General features: G+C 45.1%; 1 protein-coding gene across 1 annotated transcript in view; it reads left to right on the top strand.

Annotated features, from left to right (window-relative positions):
- Window positions 1–1022: 1022 nt before the first annotated feature.
- The window catches only part of SPTB (spectrin beta, erythrocytic), a 118683-nt gene continuing 98108 nt past the window's right edge, over window positions 1023–21597 (top strand). Inside the window, exon 1 of the mRNA XM_036011012.1 lies at window positions 1023–1234. The gene's annotated coding sequence lies outside the window, so the exon portion shown is untranslated. The remainder of the gene's footprint in view (window positions 1235–21597) is intronic.

Genomic DNA, 21597 nt, shown 5'->3' with positions numbered 1-21597 from the left:
TCTCCATAATACCTGAGATTACCAGGTCTGATGACTGGTGAGAAGCCATTCCAGGTAGGCAGGTGGAGAAGGAGACCCATCAACCTTTATTGCACAAGAAAGTCACGAAAATGGACCACCTTACAAGCTGCCCATGTTCTTCTATTAGTTTTTCTCCCGAGGTGACTCGGCCGTGCCTCGTCTTTCCTCTTTGGCAGCACCCTTGGTTCTAGTGTTTCCTTGGCCTGCTGCATCCCACACCACCCAGGCTTGAGAGTGGAGAAGACCTGGAGTCTCGCCTGGAGACTGGGGGCCGGCCAGGAGCTGCGGGTGGGTTGGTGTGGCAGCTTGCCTGTTGATTACAGTCCCCGCAATGTGCGAGCGCCTTGGGACTGCGGGCTGCGCTCCGCCAGCTTTGCCGTGTCCGCCCCGACCTCACCAGGTTTGCAGACAGAAACAGGCTGGGAGTGAGAGCCTCCGGCCCAGTGCCCACCTCTGTGCCCCCAGCGTCTGCTCTTACCGCCAGAGGGAAGAAGCCCGCCCCGGAGCAGGCAAACACCCTAGCCCCGGTGGGGGGGACAATCAGTCCCTGCCCAAACCGCCGCAACACGGTCGCACTGCCCGGGTGCTCGGCTCGCCCACCCTACGGCCTAAGCATATCTTTTAATATATTTAAAACACCTGACTGTACACAGTGGGGACTCAGGGCGGGAACGGCTGAAGTGCTCATTTTCGGGGCCAGACTAGCTGGTTCGAGCTCCGGGCACACGAATTAGGCCCGAGCTGCAGAATCAAACCCTTTTCCCTGCCGCAAGGGGCTCGGATAGTGCACGGTTTGGGGAGGTGAGCGACTATGGGGCCCTGCGGAGGCTCGGACGACGGGTGTCCTGGGCCTGGGCAGCCCGCTAGGAGGCAGAGGCCCGCCCCAGGAGCCTGGCAGGTGCCCCCAGGCGCGGAGGCTGATTGGCAGGTGCGGGAGTGGGTGGGGAAGGTTGGGGCTGGGCCTGGCGCTGCGGGAGGCTGCGGCCCCGCCTCCCCGCCCCCGCCGCGGGACTATCTGGTCCCGGCAGCAGCGATGTCCCCCGGCAGGAATGTCCCTCCTCAGATAATGTTATTTATATCTCTGGGCGGGTCCGCGGCTCGGCAGCACCAGGCGCCCGGCGGCCGCTGTGCCAGGAGCCCCGCGCTGCCCTCCTCCCCCTGCACCGCCGCCGCCCCCGGGCTCGGGCTGGCCACAGCTACAGCTCGGACGCAGGTGAGTCTCGGGAGGGCCCGGCGGCCCAGGGGGTTTGGGTGCGGGTGCGGATGCGCGAGTATGGGGCGCGCGCCGCGAGCGCAGAGGAGGCGTTGGGCCCAGGGGCCCCGGTGGGGGCCCAGCCCCAGGTGCCGGGTGTGGGGGCGTCGCGGGGCCGGGGAGGCCCTGGCGGCTGCGGCAACGAATATCCCGGGGCGCGGGAATCCCCGTGGGTTTGGGGAGGTGCTTGGTGAGCTGGGCACTTGCTTTGGAGAGGCAGATCCTGGAGCGTCGCCCGGGGACGCTGGGAGGGCGGTGAGGGGGGTGCATGTTCTTCTGGTCCTGGGATGCCTCCTCCAGGACCCCTGCTTGGGGGCAAAGGGGGTCCTGTCTCTAGCCTATCCGACCTTCCCTTTGCCCTCTCTGCCTCATGCTGCCGGGCTTCTCAGTCCTGGGGCTGCTCAGATTCTCTTCTGGGGAACTTGGCTGTGCGCTCCCCGGGCAGCCCAGCGCCCTGGGAGGGAGGACGGGACAGGGCAGGGCAGTGGAGGGGGGCGGCCCCCGGCCTCTGGGAATGACGCGGAGTGGCCGGGTGCAGACCCGGGGAGGAGAGATCGGAGCGCTCCAGGCCATACTCCAAGGATCCCCACCCTTTCTCGCCCAAAGAGTTCCGTTCCTCAAAGCTGCTATGGTCCAGCCTACTCTTACCGCCTCACCAGTCCCTCTCTCTCCAACAACCTGGCCCTGAGAAATAGAAAGTGGGAGAAATAACAGGAGCTTTAAAACAATCCCCAACTCCCACCAACTCGCCCAGACTTCCAAGGGTGAGAAAGTAGCTGAGGGCTTGAGTACTGTTTCCGTGACAACGAGGTAGGGCCTTGATTTGTAGCCTGTTAATATCCAAACCACTGTCTTCAGTGAGCAGTTAGAGGCGCCAGGAGTTAGTAACAGCACGCTTGACTCGCTGAAGGAAAATGAAAAGAAGCCACTGGGTTGTTGTTGGTGGTGGTGGTGGTGCTGGTGGTGGTGGTGGTGGTGGTGTGTGTGTGTGTGTGTGTGGTGTTAGATGCATCAGATGGGCACGAACAAGCGTGTGTGTGGAATATAGTGCCAGATTTTGCACCGAAAACTCCCGTGAGGAGAGGCTAGGCTGTTCTTCCAGGTAAGAGGCAGCCATACAACATCCACAGCCTTGAGACAGCCGTGATCTGTACTTCCGTTCCTGAGGAAAGTGATTCTGGTGGCTGCTGAATGAGAGGAGCTGAGCCTGCAAACCAAAATTTCAGGCACCTCTCTCCTATCCAGTAACTTATCCTAAGCTTCACAGATGGTTCCAAATTTTATTCTAGAATTTCCTCTTTGACCGCCTCCTGTCCCCAGGATCCAGGGCAGGTCATTTCCCATTCCAGGGTGAGATTTTTACTCTTTCACTAGGAGCCCTGAGTTCCAGAATATCTTAACCTCTTTTTTTTTTTTGGTAGGTGCAAAAAGGTAAGTGTACTAAACACCCAGCACTCAACATAGCTAGGCTTGTACTTGCCCCGGGGCTGTGGGCCAGTTAGGGAAAGGAATATTAGGTTCACACTGAAGAAGAGCCCGCCAGCCTTGAAAACAACGGACTCCTCAGAGATGGGTCATTTACACAGAACTCGATCAAACTCTAGAATAAGCACAACGGAAAGACGTAAACCTGTAAACCCTACAAGCCTGGCCTTTAGACCCTTTAGCTCTTGTTCTTAGCTTTATCACTGGCTCAGTCACAATGATTGGGGAGGAGCTAGTTCTGTTAATCCCGAGTTCTGGAAAAATTCAGACGCTGCTGGTGGAACTGAAAGCACCTGAAAACTCCCAGGCATCCAGGACGGGCCTCGTGGCACAGGCATATCAAGTTTTCCCGAGTGGCTTGCCCAGCTGAGAGCTGAGACACCACCTTTTGCTCTAGTTGTTGCTTCTTCCAAGTGTTCTGACGGTGTCCCCTAGCAGAACACCTGCTAGATGACTGGCTTTGGGGTAGGTAAAGATAGGGCAGGAGGTAGGCTCCTACCTGGGATCATATCTGACAAAATAAAAAGGACTATTTTAGGCAAACTAGGTGTGAATGAAAGTTTTGAACTAAAGTCAAAATCTGAGGGTTCTGCCACAGTTCTGGAAACAGACTGTTTTTGATCAATAAACATAGTAACAACTTTCTCCCCCCCCCCCCCGCCATGTTTCATGTACCAGTGCCTACTTTGGTGCCTGCACACTAGGCTAACCTTTGTTGAATGAGTGAGAGAATGAATAGATAAATGCTCTGAGTTTTCCTTCTATGAGCCTATTTCATTGTCACAGTAACTGCAAAGTAGTTCATATTATCTGCATTTGACAAGTGAGGAAACAGGCTCAAGGAGATTAAATAATCTGCCTCCCATCACGCAGCTGATACGGGGTGGGGCCGGGATTCAAGCTTGGCTGTTTGGTTCCGCCCTCTTTATAAAGCAGACATTCGGCAGGGGATATAGTAGTACTAGTCGGAGAGATTTAGTTGTAGGATTGTTTATTAGCTTCACAATCATTCACTCTCAAGACCTTGGGCCATAATTGTGCTTATATCAGAGAGGCTTTAAAGTCTTACCTGAAGATGGTATCGGGCATGTATTTGCTCATCGGTGTTTAGCCTTGCCCATGAGGTTTAGGGCATTGTTTCAAGGACAGAACTGCAATTTTGGCAGTAGTCAAAGCATGGATTTTTTGAAAACAGATTTTCCTTTCAGTCCTGGAAGTGGCCAGGAGGGCTTGATGATGCATGAGGACAGTGTGATAGGACAAGGATGACTATAAAAAATTCATGAGACAAACACCATTGGAGAGGGAAGGGACCTTGGAGGTCACTGAGTCCAGCCTCCTGCTTGTGTAGTCACTTGCTTAAAGGTGAAACCTAGCTGCAGTTTACCTGGTTGCTTATGTGCAGATACGGAACACGCCTCCTACACTTCCCATTTCTCTTCTGCCTCTCTGTCTCTCAAGGCCAAAACTGAGTTTATTTCCTGGAGTTCTGCCTAATCAGCCCACTGAAGTTTTTTCCCCCCCTTTGGGGGAGATTGTGAGAGGAAATACTGTAAACCCAATACTTTCATCGTGGTGAAATCTTTAAAAAAATATGTTGGAGACATAGGCAGAAGAGATGTTAGTGAACATTAAACTCTAAACTGTTCCATAATCTCCCCTTTGCTTGTTAGGGTTATAGATGCATGTACTTTTACACAAGAGGTATGCACATTACTATCTTGAGATGGTACTAATCTCAAGGCCAATAATTATGTAGCATTTCTGGGGCTGTGGAGGAAAGAAAGGACCTTAGGGAATTATTGGGACTATCAGACACCTGTTTAATCTAAACTCAGTCAATTAAATCAAAATCAAACACAAACTTTACCCTCTATCCAATACCTGAAAAGATAGGAAACATGACCAGTGGGGAGTTTATTTTTTATTTTATTTCACTTATTTATTTTTTAGAGAGAGGGGAAGGGAGGGAGAAAGAAAGGGAGAGAAATATCGATGTGAGAGAGAAACATCAACTGGCTGCCATCTGTCCATGCCCTGGCCCGACTGGGGACCGAACCCAGAACCCAGGCGTGTGCCCTAACTGGGAATCCAACTGGCAACCTTTCAGTTTGCCAGATGATGCCCAACCAACTGAGCCACACCAGCTAGGGCAAACAGTGGGAGGTTTAAACTGAAATAAAGTCTATCTCTTCATTATCCATAATGATTTTTTCTAGCCTCAAACCTGCAGATTAACATTTACAAATTGACTTGGGAGGATCGAGAGTGAAAATAACTGTGCTGTGTGGGTTGATGAGAAATTTGATTTTATAATGAGGACTGGCAGGGAAGTTCATGGATACTGGGTTTTGAAACCATATGAATATTACTAGCCAAAGGTTACTGTGGAAAGAAGTATTTTGTCTTAAAGTCAGTTGTATTGACTCAGTTTTTTACAAACAACTCTTTGGTTACTCCCCTATTGTAGATAAGAAATCTGAGGAGGAAGGGTAAATGCAGTGATCTGTGTGCCAGAATGATTGCGTAGCCTTTGCTGGGTTTATCACAAAGATGCTGCTCTCCTCTGACAACCCCAAAAGGCAATGGCCACGTGGCTTTGAAGATGGGAAGGTGATGGAGGGACAGTGTAGGAAGCAGTCAGGAGAATTCACTGTCAGATCTGGCTTCACTCGCTGAATTGTCAACTCCCCTTGGTAAATATTTAGAAAATGTCATAGCATGTTTCCCTTTGTTGCTGTGCTTATTTCTTAATTCACAGCCAAAGAGCCAATTCTTCCATTTTCAGCCAGCCTTAGCTGAATATCAAACCACTAGGGGATCCCAGCTTTACAGCTCATACAGTGTGAGTGTTAGCTGCAGTCATAGACAGAAAATGCTTCCTTTATGCATTGCCTGGCTAGCTTTTGACATTGCCAGACCACCTTTGATTTTTCTCGGTGACGGGAAATATAATGAAGCATCTTCTTCCTACCTTGGTGTGGCCTTTTCAGGCTTTGCCATAATGTTTAATTTCTACACTATACCCATGCAAACCTGGCCAAGGGTATAATTGCAAGGGCAATTAAAACCCAGACATTTATCATGTTAGCACTGGGGGCAAAAGTGAGGCCTCCTTTCTTTCTTTCACTTCAATGCTATATATTGAGCAAGTGAAAAAGCACAGAGCTAGAAAAAAAAAGACTTTGCAATGAACTTGGCTCAGATCATCCAGGATATTTATGAAAAGAATAACAGGGCACCTTGACAGCTAAAGAACAATAATTGCTTTGAATTATAGTCAGTTCAGAAGTTTCCACCGTCATGAAAAGAAGCAGAAAACTTGCATAGTCCTAAAAGGGAATACGTTGAAAATATGCGTGTGTCTCATTTGAGAATTCATAGTACTTCATGGAAAACAAGGGATACTTGGAAGACATAACTTATGAGGACTGGAAAGCGGTCCGTCCCTAGCCTCATTCTGTCCTTCTGCACAGTTCCTGCCTGTTTCCGCAGGCCCCCAAGAGTAGTCAGTCAGTTTCACCTTCTATCATATTTTCTCAGGGTGGAAGATTAAGAAGAGGTCTTTCATAATACTGACTTTGAGCCTTGAGTCATAGAGAGTTAGAGCTGGAAAGGCCTGAGAGATCCTTTTGAGAAACAGAGCAAACATTCGGCACCTACTGTGTACATTACATTGTTATGTGCTAAGGACACAAAAAGGGATCAGATGGAGACCTGTTGGTCTGGTGATTCAACAGGACACCCGAGAGAGAGCCTAGCAGAGGAAGCATCTGGTTCAGGTTAGGGAGAGCCTAGGATTTTTCTAATGGAAGAAGGGAGGGTGGGCAGGGATGGGGTCCTGGGCATTTAGTCCCAAACAGACAGGCAGTAGAGCATGATTAGATTCAGGAGTGAGGAGTAGGTCTGTGTGGCTGTGTATGGTATAATCCAGAAATGGACTCGAGGTGTGACCAGAAAGATAGTCTGGTTCAGTCTGGGAAGAACGTGAAGGTTTGGGTTGAAATCGGTGAAGGTTGAGCAGGGGAGGGACCTGATCAGATCTGTGTTTGGACAAAGCTCACCAGTGGTGGTGAAGGAAATGTGAACTAGAAATCTGCTAGCACAAGGTGATGATCACACAGATGGTGTATAGCCCACTCAGTTTTCAGGATGCCTTTGTATATGCATCATCTTATTTTATAATGCCCACCTGAAAAAGCAAAGGCAATCTTATCATTCTACTTTACAGTCAAGGAAACAGGATTAGAAATGAATAATGATTTTCCCAAGGTCTCTCCAGTAGATGATGGCTGAACCTGACTTTGACCTAGTTTCCTAGATCCAAGGCTGGGGCTCTGTCCAGATCTCTTCAATAGAGTAACTCAGCGGTCCCCAACCTTTTTGGCACCAGGGACTGGTTTTTCTGCAAACAGGGGGAGTATGGGGAGATAAGAGGTGGAGCTCAGAGGAGCTTCCCTCTCAGCCAGGTTCCTAACAGGCCATGGACCGGTACCAGCCTGCTGCCTGGGGTTTGGGGACCCCTGGAGTAACAGAATATTCTAGGCTTTCTGGTTGAGACAGTGCTTGCTTGCTTGCTTGCTTCAGCAGAACTTTCAGTCTCAGTTTATTAGTTCTGGAAAGAGGGAGGAGGAAACATTCTTTAGCCACAAAACCTCAAGAATGGCCCTCCAGAATGTTCACAGATGATGTTTCAAAGCAATAAATTAATGTCAATCATGCATGTGGATTCCTAGGGTGCCATAGATGAATGATGGGTTCATATGCCTGTCGATGATGTTTTGGCTCTTCATTCCCTTACTCCTAATTTGCTGGGCATTATTATGCATAGGCCTCATTTGGGGCTTAAAAAATCTTTTGTCCAGTGATCTTGAGTGCCTTGATTTATACTTCAGTCTTTAACAACAGTTTATCACACTCATTTATTTGCCAAGCACAGTCTAAGCCCAGGGGATATCGCAGTGTACATGACAAAAAGAAAGTCTGACATCATGGAGCTCACATTCTGGTTCAGCTAGACAGGTACTAAACAACAACAAACACGTGAGCATGTGTAACAATTTCAGGTGCTACAAAGAAAAATAAAGCAGTGTGAAGGGAAAGAGAGGTAGTTCTGTTCCAGGTAGGAGGGGTGGGAAGGGCCTCTCCGATGAGTTTTCATAGGAACGGAGACACAAGGAAGCAAGAGTATGGGGAGAAAAAGGGATGTTGGGGGAAGAGATTCAGGTTGAGCGCGAAGGCCCTGAGGCGGGGCCCCTGCCCTGACCCAGAGTGGTCAGGAAGCCGGTGTGACTCAAGTGGAGGGAGCAAGGGGGAGAGTGCAGGAGTTGGTGTTGAAGAGGAGGTGCGGCCTGGGTCATGCAGGCTTGAGGTCATGCGACAGGAAGCCACTGGAAGCTGTGGGCAGGGGAGTGACTTGTTCAGATTTGTGTTTTATGAGGACCTTTCTGACTGTTCTGTGGAAAACTGACTGTAGGGGACAAGAGTAGAGGCAGGGAGTGGAATGAACGCTATGGTAGTGGTCCAGGTTAGAGATGATGGGCCTGGCCGATGGTGGTGGGGTGGTGAGATGTGGTGGGCTTCTGAGTCGACTTTTTAAGGTAGAGTTGATGAGACTGAGGCATAGAGGGCGAGGAGAGAAAGGGCAAGTAAAGGATGATCCAGCTGGTTTTGGTCTGAGCACTGGAAAAACGAAAAAGCCTTTTACTGAGCCGGGATATATCTTGTCAAAGGCACTGTGGAATGGTACTTCTGGTTTCATTTTCACTGAGGAGTTGATTTGTAATAGACTTAGAGAGACTTTTCATTTAAATATACCAAAAAGGAGGTATTTTATTGTGGGTGGCTCATAACATCTGTTTGTTTTGAAGTCAAGCCTTAAATGTACAGTTAGTTCCATGTACCCTTTGCTGGCTGTTTTAGGTCATTCTTACAACATCTCCACCATGTGGCAGAGATTAAGATAGGGTACAAATAAGATTGAAATATAGTTTGCTTATAAGTAGAAATGTTTTGAATTTGCTGGTAAGAGCCCAAATACTTTTTACCATTTTTTGTCATATTTTAAACAACTTTTATTTATTTTTTAATCATTTTTTATTTTCAATTATAGTTGACATACCCTATTATATTAGTTTCAGGTGCACACCCCAGTGATTAGACATTACATAGTAAGTGATCATACCCATAATCTTGTACCCATCCAACACCATTCATAGTTATGAGAATATTATTAACTATATTCCTTATGCTATATTTTACATCCCTATGACTATCCTGTAAGTACCAATCTATACCTCTTAAACCCTTCACTTTTTTCACCTATTCCCCCAACTCCCTCCTATCTGACAACTGTCAAAATGTTCTCTGTATCCATGACTCCATTTCTGTTCTGCTTGCTTATTCATTTTTGTTTTTAGATTCAACTGTTGATAGGTATGTATTTATTGCCATTTATTGTTCATATTTTTTATTTTTTCTTCTTAAAGAAGACCGTTTAACATTTCATATAACTAGTTTAGTGGTGATGAGCTCCTTTAGATTTTTCTTGTCTGGGAAGCTCTGTATCTGTGTTTTGATTCTAAATAATAGCTTTGCTGGATAGAGTAATCTTGGTTATAGGTCCTTGCTATTTTGTATATTTCCTGCCAATCCCTCTGGCCTTCAAAATTTCCATTGAGAAATCAGCTGACAATCTTACTTACCTCTCTTGTAGATAACTAACTGCTTTTCTCCTTGCTACTTTAAGATTTTTGTTTTTAACCTTTTCCATTTTAATTATGAGGTATCTTGGTGTGGGCCTCTTTTGTCTTGTTTGGGACTCTCTGGGCTTCCTGGATTTGTATGTCTATTTCCTCACCAAGTAGGTTCTGTCATTGTTTTTTCAAATAGATTTAGTTGCAATTTTGATGTGTCCTTAAAAACTTTTTGAATTACAAAATGAACTCATATACATGGTTAAGTGTATCCACATTGTACAAGATTATGCACATGAAAAGTAAAGTCTACCCCCACCTCCATCCTTCTCCTAAAAGGTTACCAGTGTCAACAGTTTCCTGTATATCCTTCAAGAAAAATCCAATGCAGATGTCAGCTTATGGGCCGACAGATTTCAAAGTTGTAGCTTTAACCTAGCAAAAGCACATGTTTGTTTAATTTTTGTGAGTTTGTAGCTCCCAGGTATATACTCAAGTGGCCTAGGGTCCAGCTTTCTATTTGTTAAGGGTCTTTCTCTTCAAAGCCATCCTGCACTGGAACACTATGTATAATATATAACACCCTCAAAACCCCTGGTGGTTTCCTCTGGGTAGAGATGGAAATCCAAACCCATAAAGTTGACTTTTAAGAGCCATTGTAATCTGGCCCCAATCTCTTTCTACCCTTATCTCCTACCACTTCCCATGATAAACCCTCTACTCCAGCCAGGTTTTTTTCTACTGACTGAGTCCTGAACATTTCTCCCAGATTTGGAATAGTTTCCATCAGCCTTCCTGGAAACACTCCAGCCCCTAGTAATCTCTCTCTCTCCAAATTTGTAAAGGGGCAGAGGGGAATAGGGAAAGAAATGATAATGGAAAAATACAATAAAAAAACAAATTTGTTAAAGAGCTAATTACATGTACTGTTTAATTGAACAATAATCATAGACTTCTTTTATAATTATTATTTACTTTTCTTGTGTCCATCTATTATTTGCTGAAGGGCACAAACTGATTTATGAATATTAGTTGTGGGTCTTACATAAAGCCCTGCCTAATGCTTTTGCAAATAGAAGTTTAATTAGTAATTTTTAGAATGTGCACAATCATCCCCTAATGCAGCAGTGCTGGTACATGGGGATTATCTTATTAAAAATTGTTAGATGTGCTGGCCAGCGTGGCTCAGTTGGTTGAACACTGGCCCATGAACTGAAGGGTTACTGGTTCAATTCCTGGGTGCAGTTCGGGGTCCCTGTTGGAGCATGTGCAAGAGGCAACCAATTGATGTTTCTCTCTCACTTTGATATTTCTCTCCCTTTTTTTCCTCTCTTTCCCTCACTCTAAAAAATAAATCAATAAATATTTAAAAAAATTTTCAGGTGATGGCTGCCAACAAAGCCACCTTCTTCATGGGTTATGTAGGTGTCCATTTCCAGAGAATGGTATCTGACACTGCTTCTTTGGATAAAGAACTTTCTAATGTGCCTGGTCTCATTCTCTCATTCACTCTTCATAGGGCATTGCATCGAAGAGTCAGAAACAAGGTGTTTTCATTGGCTCCTAAATGACCAAGAACAGTTATTTAATGGACATGCCAATCACACAATTTTTAAAAAAACTTATTGCTTTAAAAGATTTTATTTATTTATCTTTAGAGAGAGGGGAAGGGAGAGAGAAAGAGAGGGAGAGGAACATCAATGTATGATTGCCTCTTGTGCACCCCCACCGGGGACCTGCCCTGCAACCCAGGCATGTACCCTGACTGGGACACAGTGAACCAGCGACCTTTTGGTTCACAGACCAGCACTCAATCCACTGAGCCACACCAGCCAGGGGCTAAAAAAATTATTGTTTTACATTATAAATATGTAACATAAAATTTTTCATATTAATTATTTTTAAGTATTCAGTGGCATAAATTCATGCACATTGTTGTGTAGCCATCATCACCATCCATCTCTAGAACCTCTTTTCTCTCTGAAACTCAAATTCTGTACCCATTAGACACTAACTCTCCATACCTTCCCACCCTCCCCACCCCCTGCACCTAGCAATCACCATTTTACTTTCTGTCTCTATGAATTTAAACTACTAGGTACCTCATATAAGTGGAATCAATGTCTTTTGTGACTGGCTTATTTCATGTAGCATAATGTTTTCAAGGTTCCTTTGTGATATAGCATATATCAGCATATCCTTCCTTTTTAAGGCTGAATCATATCCCATTGTATGTATTGTTTACATTTTGTTTATTCATTCAATCCATTCATCCATTGATGGATGCTTGGGTTGCTCCCACACCTTGGCTATTGTGAGTAATGCTGCTATGAATGTGGGTGTACAAGTCTCTCTTCAAACACCCTGCTTTCACTTCCTTAGGGTATATACTTGGAAGTCTTGGAAGTATATACTCCAGTATATTTCTGGATCATACGGTAATTCTATTTTTATTTTTTGAGAACCCACACCATGCAATTTTAATATTTCTCCCTGGTGTTTGACATCTCCAAAAGGAAGGGCAAAGCCTATTAACATCTTCACCTTGGGGACAAACTGAACTTCAGAATTGTTTTAGAACGCTATCATTTGGGGATAGTTTGTCATCAAAGTTCTTATATTAGTTTGCCTATTTTAAAATTTGAGACTTTTAGAGGACAGGCAGGAGATATTTAATTTGCTTTGTAGAGCATGTAGCCCAACTCAGGTGGGAAAGGGTGTAAATATTATGTGATGATATATTTCAGACAAAATATCTCCTTGAGCAAGATGACAAGAACCGGGTTGCTTCCAGCTCTTTTCTCTTGCTATTTGCCCTTGGCAAAGAACTTCTTTCTCTGACGTTATTTTTCAGAGGGGGTATGTGTGTGATGGTATCTCAATATTTATTATTATCCTTAAATCTTCTTTGCAGGTTTCCTAGCAATGCTGAAGTGTGGCCTCATGTTTATAGCCCTGCCTGTCAGCCCCTCTCCCTCGCCAGGACCCGGGGGAGACTGAGTGCTGCCTCCTGTGTATTTTTTGAACACGTTTCTCATTCCTTTGTTGAGGACAGATCATCTTGTCTTCTGATTGTCAACTTGTCTTCTGTACCATCAGACTGTGCTTCTTGTGACAGGGAACTGGGCCCGTCTGTGCCTACTCTCTCACACCCAGCATCTAGAGCCATGGTTGGCACATAGAGGGGAGTGGCTCAAAAATAGTTATTGATTAAAAAAACAAAGAGTGAATATTTGAAATTATATATAATTGAGTTTATCTATATCTTAACTGGAAATGAAGCATTATTATAATGATGAGTTGTTATTATAATGAACCAACATTTACTATGGGGTAGGCACTATGTTGAGAGTTTTTATGTGTATTTGTTATTTCTGTTATGCTAATTTGATAGATAAAAAATCAGGCTTAGAGATGTTTATTTACTCAAGATGACACACCTAGAAGATCAAAGCTGGACTTGAACCCTGGTGTATTTGTTCTAGAGTGCTTAGAAGTACAGTGCTTATTTATTCTATGCTTGCTTAGAATTACCACATCCACCATATTTGAATGGAGGTCAACAATCTACGGCTCTTAATTCTAAGAGTTTCTTTTTTTCCCTTCGATTCTGCATCTTTACTGATCGGAAATTAGAAGGGTAATTAGTTGTCTACCTGTTTATGTTGCTTTATCTTTGCAATGTTTTAACCTAATAGGCTCAAACCCCCTCATTAGTTTTTAGTAAATAATTCATGCTCGGAACTCTACTTCCGACGCACTTCTTTGACATCTAAGGATGAAGATGCTAACAAGCACTGCTGCACTATAGCTGCCCAAGAAGAGGGTCTGGTATCATTGCATGTGATGACTGCCCTCCACACCCAACTCTCAACTTCTCCGCAATCTTCCACTGTGTTAACCACTCTCTTTGCTTTGGCACTATGCCCTCCCTTTGCTTCTAGGACCTGGGCTCTTCTTCTTCTCTCCCAGCTTACTTACTTACCATTGCTTCTCTTTTTGTTTGTTTCTTCCTCTCAACCAGCCTTTAATTGTTGGGGTTTGCAATGCACCTAAGTCCTTCTCTTTAGCTCCAACTTTCCCTTCAGTTCCAGATCTGCGTTACAGCTGTCTGCCAGCTGTTTTCATTTGGGTTGTAGCCAAAGGTCTCCAACTCATCATGTAGCAATAGGACCTCTTGGCTCCCTCCTTCATCCCCAAACCTGCTCTTCTGCCTGTTTTCAAAGTTGGGGTCCACATTGTCACCATCCTCCCAAGTAAAAACCTCAGCAAATTTTTGGTTTCTCTGTCTTTTCACACTTCCAAATCCAGCTGGCTGTCAACTCCTGTGCAGTTTTTTCTCTAGGATTTTCAAATTAGTTTCTTTCAGTTTCCACTGTTCTTTCTCTTATGTTTGAATAATTGGTCTTCAGTCACTCATCTACACACCCTGACCTCAGAATTATTTTTTTAAAACATGACTATGACTGAGTCATTCAGCGGCTTTAAAAATCCTAAATGATTCCCCATTTCTCCAAAATAAAGTTTAAACAGGCAGGCAGGGACCTTCACAACCTATTTCAACCTCCCTCTCCAACTTCATTCCTCTCCACGTGCCCTGGGATTATTGGAGGCTTGTGACTGTTTAAACTTGAGGTGCATTTTCATGCCTCCATGATTTTGCTTATACTCTTTTCTAGGCTTGGAATATCTTTCTTCCCCTCTCCTTGGCCCTGACTCTTCTTCTACACGTATCCTGAAGGCCCGGCTCCACATAACCCCTTTGATGCCTTCCCTCTTCCCTACCCGAGGAAGATACACACTCTCTCCTCTGAGTTCTTAAGCTGTCACTTTTCACATCGTGCCTGGTTGGTCATGTACAGGACTTACCATCCTCTAGATTGTGAGTTCCTTGAAGAAGGGATGTGTGTCTGGTGTCCATAATACCCTGGAGTCTAACTCGGTGTTCGGACTAATGTGCAGTGCTTAAGAAATGCTGATTCAGCTGAGTGATAGGGGAAGTTTCAGGAACACTCAGTACTGAAAGTAATGGAAGGTGCTCACTGTTGACGGGGTGCAGATAAGGAGTGACGAGCAATGCTTTTCGCCCTGTAGCGGAGGTTATCTCCACCCCAATCTTCCCCAATGCGCTTTCCACTTATCAAAGGAAAAATAGCAGCTGATTTTTAAAACTAACTTCATCAGAGTAGGTCTATTGCTAGAAAACTTTAGTTATTCATCCAGAACGCAGTCCCTCCCACCTCATTTTTCAAGCGAATGTTTGAAGGCTGACCCTCAGAATGCAGCTATGAAAGGCCCTTTGAGTGGGTGATTCAGACTATACACACACGATCTGTTTTATAATGGTGAAAAACTAAGTAAGGCATTCGGAAGAGAGACCAAAAATCCCTATATAGAGAAGGTTTTTTTTTGTGTTTGTTTTGTTTTGTTTTTTCCCCCCAGGTGAACTTATCCTCTTTTGTTTGTGCTTAAGTCATGTTGAAGTAGAAAGTACCTTGGAAAATATTCTAGCGCTGATCGTTGGTTTGTCCTGCCCTCGTTTTTGCCTTACCCGAACAAAAACTTTCACCAGTGGCTGGACTCACCAGAATATTGCTTGCTCAGGCTTTTGAACGTGTTTTGTTTCTTTCAATAAAACTCTCTGTCAGGATACACTCCCACGGCAATCTAACCGCTCTCTCCTTTTGCTGTGTTCTGTGCACAGTGATTGACAGCTGATTTTCAGCTTCTAAAGGCAGTGAGTGGAGCTGTTAGGCCTTTATAAATATGTGAAGGGGGTCTGAGATGAACTGATGACTGGAAGGTCTTGGAAACATGTGCCTGGGATAACGAAGGGCAGAGGACAATGTTAGGCCTGTGTGAGGGACCCGAGGGTGGAAAGACAAGTGAAGGGACTTGGCCAAGACAACCAAAGCCCCAGTGAGTGCCAAGGGGCATAACGAGGCTGGTGGTAAGCAGACATCAGTCAGCAAACTTGATCCAGAGGTGACAGTGAGAGCGGGGTCAACTAATAGCAGCTTCTAGAAGTTCTAGAATGCAACAGATGCCAGTGATGATTTTGCCATGTCAAAGATTACCAGGGGCCACAGCAAAGGTTACCCACAGGCTGAGTACTGGTTCGCTGTCTGGCTGCATGCTTTTTGAGTAAACAGTCCTTTTTATTTTCAGGGTTGGTTTACTTTGTAGTATAGTATTAAACTGTGCTCTGACCTGGGATTTTCTTACTTAAAATCTAGGCTACTGTTAGGGCCAGTGGATCAAGCTCTGCCTTTGTCTGCCAGGTGGATATGAACACAATATATAAATGCTTTCTGCCACTGCTGGGCAATCTTGATGTCCAGACATTCATCTCAGAGTCTGAAGCAGGAGGGTCCCTCTGTGTGGGAAGTTGTCAGAAGAGTGGGGGTGTTTACAGGCCCAGGAGTGAGATGCTATGGTAGAACCAAAGCAAACTGTCCCGGGAAAGGAAGCCTGTACTCTCTGTAAGGTGGAGGTCAGAACCTATGAGGACAAATGAGGTTGTTTGCTTTCAAAGCGACGTGAAGTCACTTTGCCCAGGAGACTGGAAAAGTACCCGACTAGCCAGTCACTGGGTGAGCTGGGTGGGTAGAGCAGCTAACTCAGTAGTACCCTGACCTCAGTGCAGCACCTCCGTCAGCAGCCTCGGTTTAGCTGCTCTCCCTGCTTCTGACCCAGAAAATGCTCAGAAAAATGACTGCAGTGAAATGCATCTTCAAGGTGAAGCTTTCAGTCCGGGTGGGAGGACGTGGAGTGGATCCCAAGGGGGCAATACTTCCGAGGTGTGCTGGGAGCGAGCTTTGTTTATATGCTCTGACACAGAGGAAGTCACTTTACATCTCACCCCGTCTCCAGCAAAACAGTGCCTTCTGCTTGTTTTGCATAAGCCTTGTGCCTCCTCTGCAGAGGAGGCATGGAATGAACCGGGAGCTATAAAGCTCCTGGCGTCATAATTCTTTGCAAACAGCAGAGTCTAGGGAACAGTGTGTGTTTGGTGAGCAAGTGATCATTACAGTCTATACTTGGTTTCTCTATCTGTAAATGGTGGGAGTGCTTTCTCCTTGAAGTGCGAGAGGGTCAAAAATGAAATAGTGTAATTTTCTTTTTTAAAGCCTGATGCTTAAAGCATCAAAACGTCTCAGAGAGAGAGATGTTTTGTGGATAAAATGTACTCAGAGCACCTTACAGCCATCATCTAGTAACCTAGAAATCTTGGAAGGGTGTCTGGTTCAACTCCCCTAATTTACAATGAGGGAGAGATGCGCAGGGAGTGGGGCCGGGGGTGGGGGGGGGTGGGGGGAGGTGATTTGCCTGCAGTGACTGAGTTGGTTAGCTGCAGGACTCTAAGCGGGACTCAGGTTTCCATCCACGACCTAGTCCTTCCTCCCTCCCTGTCTCTCCCCCTCCTCCTCCTTCTCCCACAGCTTTTAAAAACAGGCTTTAAAAAATTATAACATGTACACATACCCATGGTAAAAATAATTCAAGCCATACAGAAGAGTGTAAATGGTACTTGTAGACCCATTACCAGAGGTAACCACTATGAACAATTTCTCATCTATCCCTTAGAGATTTTCTAGGAACAGGCAAACATAAACACATAGACATAAGTATGTAAGTGTTTGTATTAGTATATGTATGTGTGCATGTGTGTATATACATAACATACACACATATGTGCATATATATGTATGTTGTGGCTTTTTCTTTTTCACCCTGTGCTGTAGTACAACTTGCCCTTTTCACTTAATGATGAAACACTTCAGATGTCTTTCTGTATCGGGATGTAGAGATTGGCCTCTTCCATTCTTAACAGCTGCATAGTATCTTATGCTCCTTCTACTTCTCCATGATGACTTTAAGGCATAAGCAGCACCATGGAGTTTGAATCCTGAATTTGTGATGCCAGTGTAAGAATTCCTGTTTATACGAGCACCCAGGGAGGGGAATGACTTCTGATAAGGTCCAGTGGTTTGAGAAATCCGAGACCCTCTTCCTGTTTCCTGCTGCTGCTTACTATGGGCCTCTGTTGTGTGCCAGGTGCCATGCTTGGGACTCCATGTGCCTTAACTCAGTTACTTCTCACAACAGCCCACTGAGTTAGATGTCATTCCCCTTTTACTGATGAGGAGGTTGGGGCTTGTCAGGCCAGCTTTGCTTAAAGTCACACAGTCAACTAAATGCCAGACTGCACATTTGAACCCAGGACTGCTTGACCCCAAAGCCTATGCTCTTTCTCATCATCTAAAATCTAAGACACAAAGAAGAATGGTTATGGTGGATCTGAAGCTAAGCGTTTTCATAACTTCCAAGATTTCCTAGCTAAGGGTCCACCATACAGGCAGCAATGGCATAGAGGACCAAGTAGCAGTGGAGCAGAGACATGATGTGGGGAGGAGGGACAGGAGGTAGCTACTTCTTGGGACGCATTGTTGTCTGTTATATGCTGGCTGTGTGGGAAACACAGAAGTGATGGACTAAGACACAGCTCTCTGCTTTTGAAGGGCTTTATGGTTTTGCAGTGAGGACAGCCACACAGTAGACTGAGTGTAACACAAAGCAGAGTGAGGCAAGTGGATTTGTGGAAACTGTTCCACCGTCTCTGGGAAGCTAGGACTGGTTGGGGCTAAGGATTCTGGGAAGGTAGCCTTCCTGAGGAATGGCCAACTAAACTGATCCTTTTGAGACAAGTGCAAGTTTTCTGCTGGCTGAGTTGGGGAGAGGGCATTCCATGGGCAAGTGGAGGCACATGGGACATGATGAGTCCAGTGTGGTTGCAGCAGAGGATGAGTGGGAGCATGTGTTGATGGGTGGGCCCAAGAGGTAGGTTGGGGCTAGATTGTAGCAGGCCTCGAATTCATTCTAGAATTTAAGACAAGTGCCAAAACCAACCAGTACTGAACAATGAAGCATTTTCTCTTGTGGGACGGCATCATAACTCATACAAGTTCTAGCAAAAGTGACGAGTCCCAAAACATTTTTTTCTCATCAAAATTCTATGACTACAAAAGGGTTGCTATGGTGTACCAAAGGGTTTGACGAGTTCTGAAGCTGACAAGTACAAAGGTATGACTATATTTCAGGTCTGGGGACACTATCAAAATTTTTGAAGACGACAGTAAATGTGCTACCACCTGTGTTTAGGACATCCTACAGAAATATAATGAAGGTATGAAGAGGGGTTGAACCAGGGCAATGGGAATGGAAGAGAAGAGGCAAGTCCAGGAGATTCTGAGAAGTCAGAGTATCTGAACTTTCTGTGTGAGGAAGAATTGACCTATTGTCAGCTTTTGTGGGCCCTGTCACATAAAGGACCAAAGGTATTAAGATTTACCAGTATCCTAGATTGCATATAATGTTTTTGCTGTCAAAAGCATCTGAAGGGGTTTTGGAATTATTCTTAATTTTGATTTTACAATATTAATTTTATACTTTGGTGCCAATTTTGTTCACATCTTAAAGCATTTTTGCTGGTCCTTAAAATTCACTTGTAGGTGCACGGTGCCCAAAGGCGCAGGGGAAAGGGGAGAGAGCTGTTGAGTATGACTTAGAGTTTTCTAGCTTAGGTATCTGAGAGGTTAATGTTGCTAATTCACTGAGATTTATGTCTTAAAAGAAGGAGCAGTTTTGAGGATGGGAGGGGGTGTAAAGTAAAAGTTCAGCATGTTCAGTAGGAAACTTTAGTGGAGTTGCTGTAGCAAATCTGGCGCCCAGGAGGGTCTGGGACCCGGGAGCCATCCTGACAGTCCTCAGTCAGCACAGCAAGGGGAGAGGATCCCAGGAGGGAAGAGAACGGACTTGAACTTTGAGTAATGCCCACATTTAAGGGATGGATAGAGGAAGAGGATCTAGAAAATGAGATTGTGATGTAACATTATACTGTGGATGAAAAACCAAGGGAATCCAGAGCCATGGGAATGCAGCTCCCAGAAAAGGAAGGTTAATAGTATCTAACGCAGTAGAAGGTTAAGAGGAAAGCCTGGGAGGAGGCCATTAGCTTTGTGAGAGGCTCAAGTGACCCTCACGAAAGCATTTTCAGTGGAGGGTACAATTCAGTTATCAGGAGTTAGAGTGAAGCTGTGGTGGGGAGGAGAGGGTTGTGAATGCATACTGCTCTTCTGAGAACTTGATGGAAAAAAGATGGTTCAAGACCCGTCAAGGGAAGTTTTTGTGTGGTAGAGAATGTGAGTTATGAGCTGACAGGGTGATGATGACCCTTGGAAAGCAAGTCGGAATGAGAAGGTAAGAAGGGGTGAGAAAGGACTGGTGGATGGTGGAAGTCTTTGGGAGGCAGGAAAGCAACAAGTGCTAGGGCAGCCAGTCAGCACCATGGTGCCTGTGCCCTGACACAGATGAACAGAGTAAGCTCGTGAACAGTTGTCAAGCCCCTGCTGCACGCAGGCACTGTGATGGGTACCGCAGTGACATCCCACCTGTCCATGAGGCTCGAGGTGACTCTATGATCCTGAAGGACAGAGACTTTATGTTGACTATTTGACCAGCGCCTGGCACAGAGAATGACAGGTCAGTGTGTACCTGCCAACACACGGGCGGGCTCACTGTCCCTGTCCCAGAGCATCCTGAAGCAGGCCCCATCCTTCCTCTCTCCTTTGTTAATGGTCTGTGGTGGGACATGCGATGCATGTGACACACCTGAGTTTGGGAGCATGGTTGTAAATTAAACCCTCCTACCTTCACACTCTCGCTCCTCCCTTTTCTCAGTGCCCTGCCACCTCAGCTCCTGTTCCTCTTGAAATGTGGACGAGTAAGTTTGTACTGGGACTCCTCCTGCGTGTCTCAGTGCTGAATTCTGGGGCACCTGGACTTTCCGTAGCAGCAGGGAAAGAACATATGATGATCTTTTAGGGGAAACAAAGGGGCTCATTCAATGAGTTGGTGAAAGATGAGTCTCCTTGTTGACGGTGATAAGAGAGGATCCTGTTTCCTGAAAGCTCTCTGGGTGTGAATGCAGTTTCTTTGCTTGGTTCATGTCACTGGGGGATTTCCGTGGTGCCCAATGAACAAGAGGGCCCTTTGCTAGGGAGGTTAGCTCCTGCCATCCCAAACTCTATTTTTGGGAAGAGCAGAAGCCCAGGGATCAGGCTACATTTGCTATAATTCTGTGAGTGTGAAGTATTCGTTTAGAGGGTCATATCTGACTTGTTTTGGGGCAATTTTACCTTTTGTCACTGAAATGAGGCGGGAGAAAACTTTTTACTCATCTTTTCTGGACACTTAAAATTTTCTCTTTTTTATTTCCTTTCCAGTTACAAATGTAATACAAAGCTTTACTAACCTAAAATATCACTGAAGTACAGACCATAGAAGATGAAAGTTTTCATCTTTCACCTTCCTATCCCCTAGATCAGTGATTTTTCAACCCTTTTCACCTCATGGCACACATACACTAATTACTAGAATTCTGTGGCACACCAAAATATATATTTTTGCCCATCTGATAGAAAAAAACAGCTATAATTTTGATTTGTTCACACTGGATGGCTATTGTTGTGTTGGCTGTTGTCACTTTTTTATTTGACAGTCTAAGGAAAAAGAGGTCAGTGCCCCTGACTAAATAGTCAGGTACTACATGTTTTAAAAATTCTTGTGGTGCACCAGTTGAAATTTGCTGCCCTAGATAATCATTCACTATAATTTGATACATTTTCTTCTAAATTATTAAAAACCCATACACTAATAACATATGTGCTTGCTATTTATTTTTACATAATATTTGTAATACGAATATGATTTAACAGTTTACATTGTTCTATTCAGCAATCCACAAGGTCATTTTTCCACACATGCGTATCTATAGATTTTCTTCATTCAAAATTCTTTTGTTGTATGGAGGAACCACACTTTATTTAACCAATCTCTAAATGATGCCAAATTAGGTTGTTTTTATTTTCATGTGTTTTTTTTTCTTTTTTTTCTCTAACCAATAATATGGCACTAGTTTTGAACTGCTAGTGGTGGGTGGTCTATTCAAGCTCAGGGGGCTAGTAAAATGAGGTCAGGTTTGTTGGGGGAGTGGAAGGCTGAGCTCCGTGACTCCTCCCATTCTCTCCTGACCCAAAGAATAGGGCAAGGCCTCTCTCGCTGCCCAGAGGAGTCAGCCACCTG

Source organism: Phyllostomus discolor, chromosome 1 (genome assembly GCF_004126475.2).
Source record: "Phyllostomus discolor isolate MPI-MPIP mPhyDis1 chromosome 1, mPhyDis1.pri.v3, whole genome shotgun sequence".
Lineage (NCBI taxonomy): Eukaryota > Metazoa > Chordata > Mammalia > Chiroptera > Phyllostomidae > Phyllostomus > Phyllostomus discolor.
Note: the sequence above shows the minus strand (reverse complement) of the source record. Positions and strands in the feature narration are given on the sequence as shown.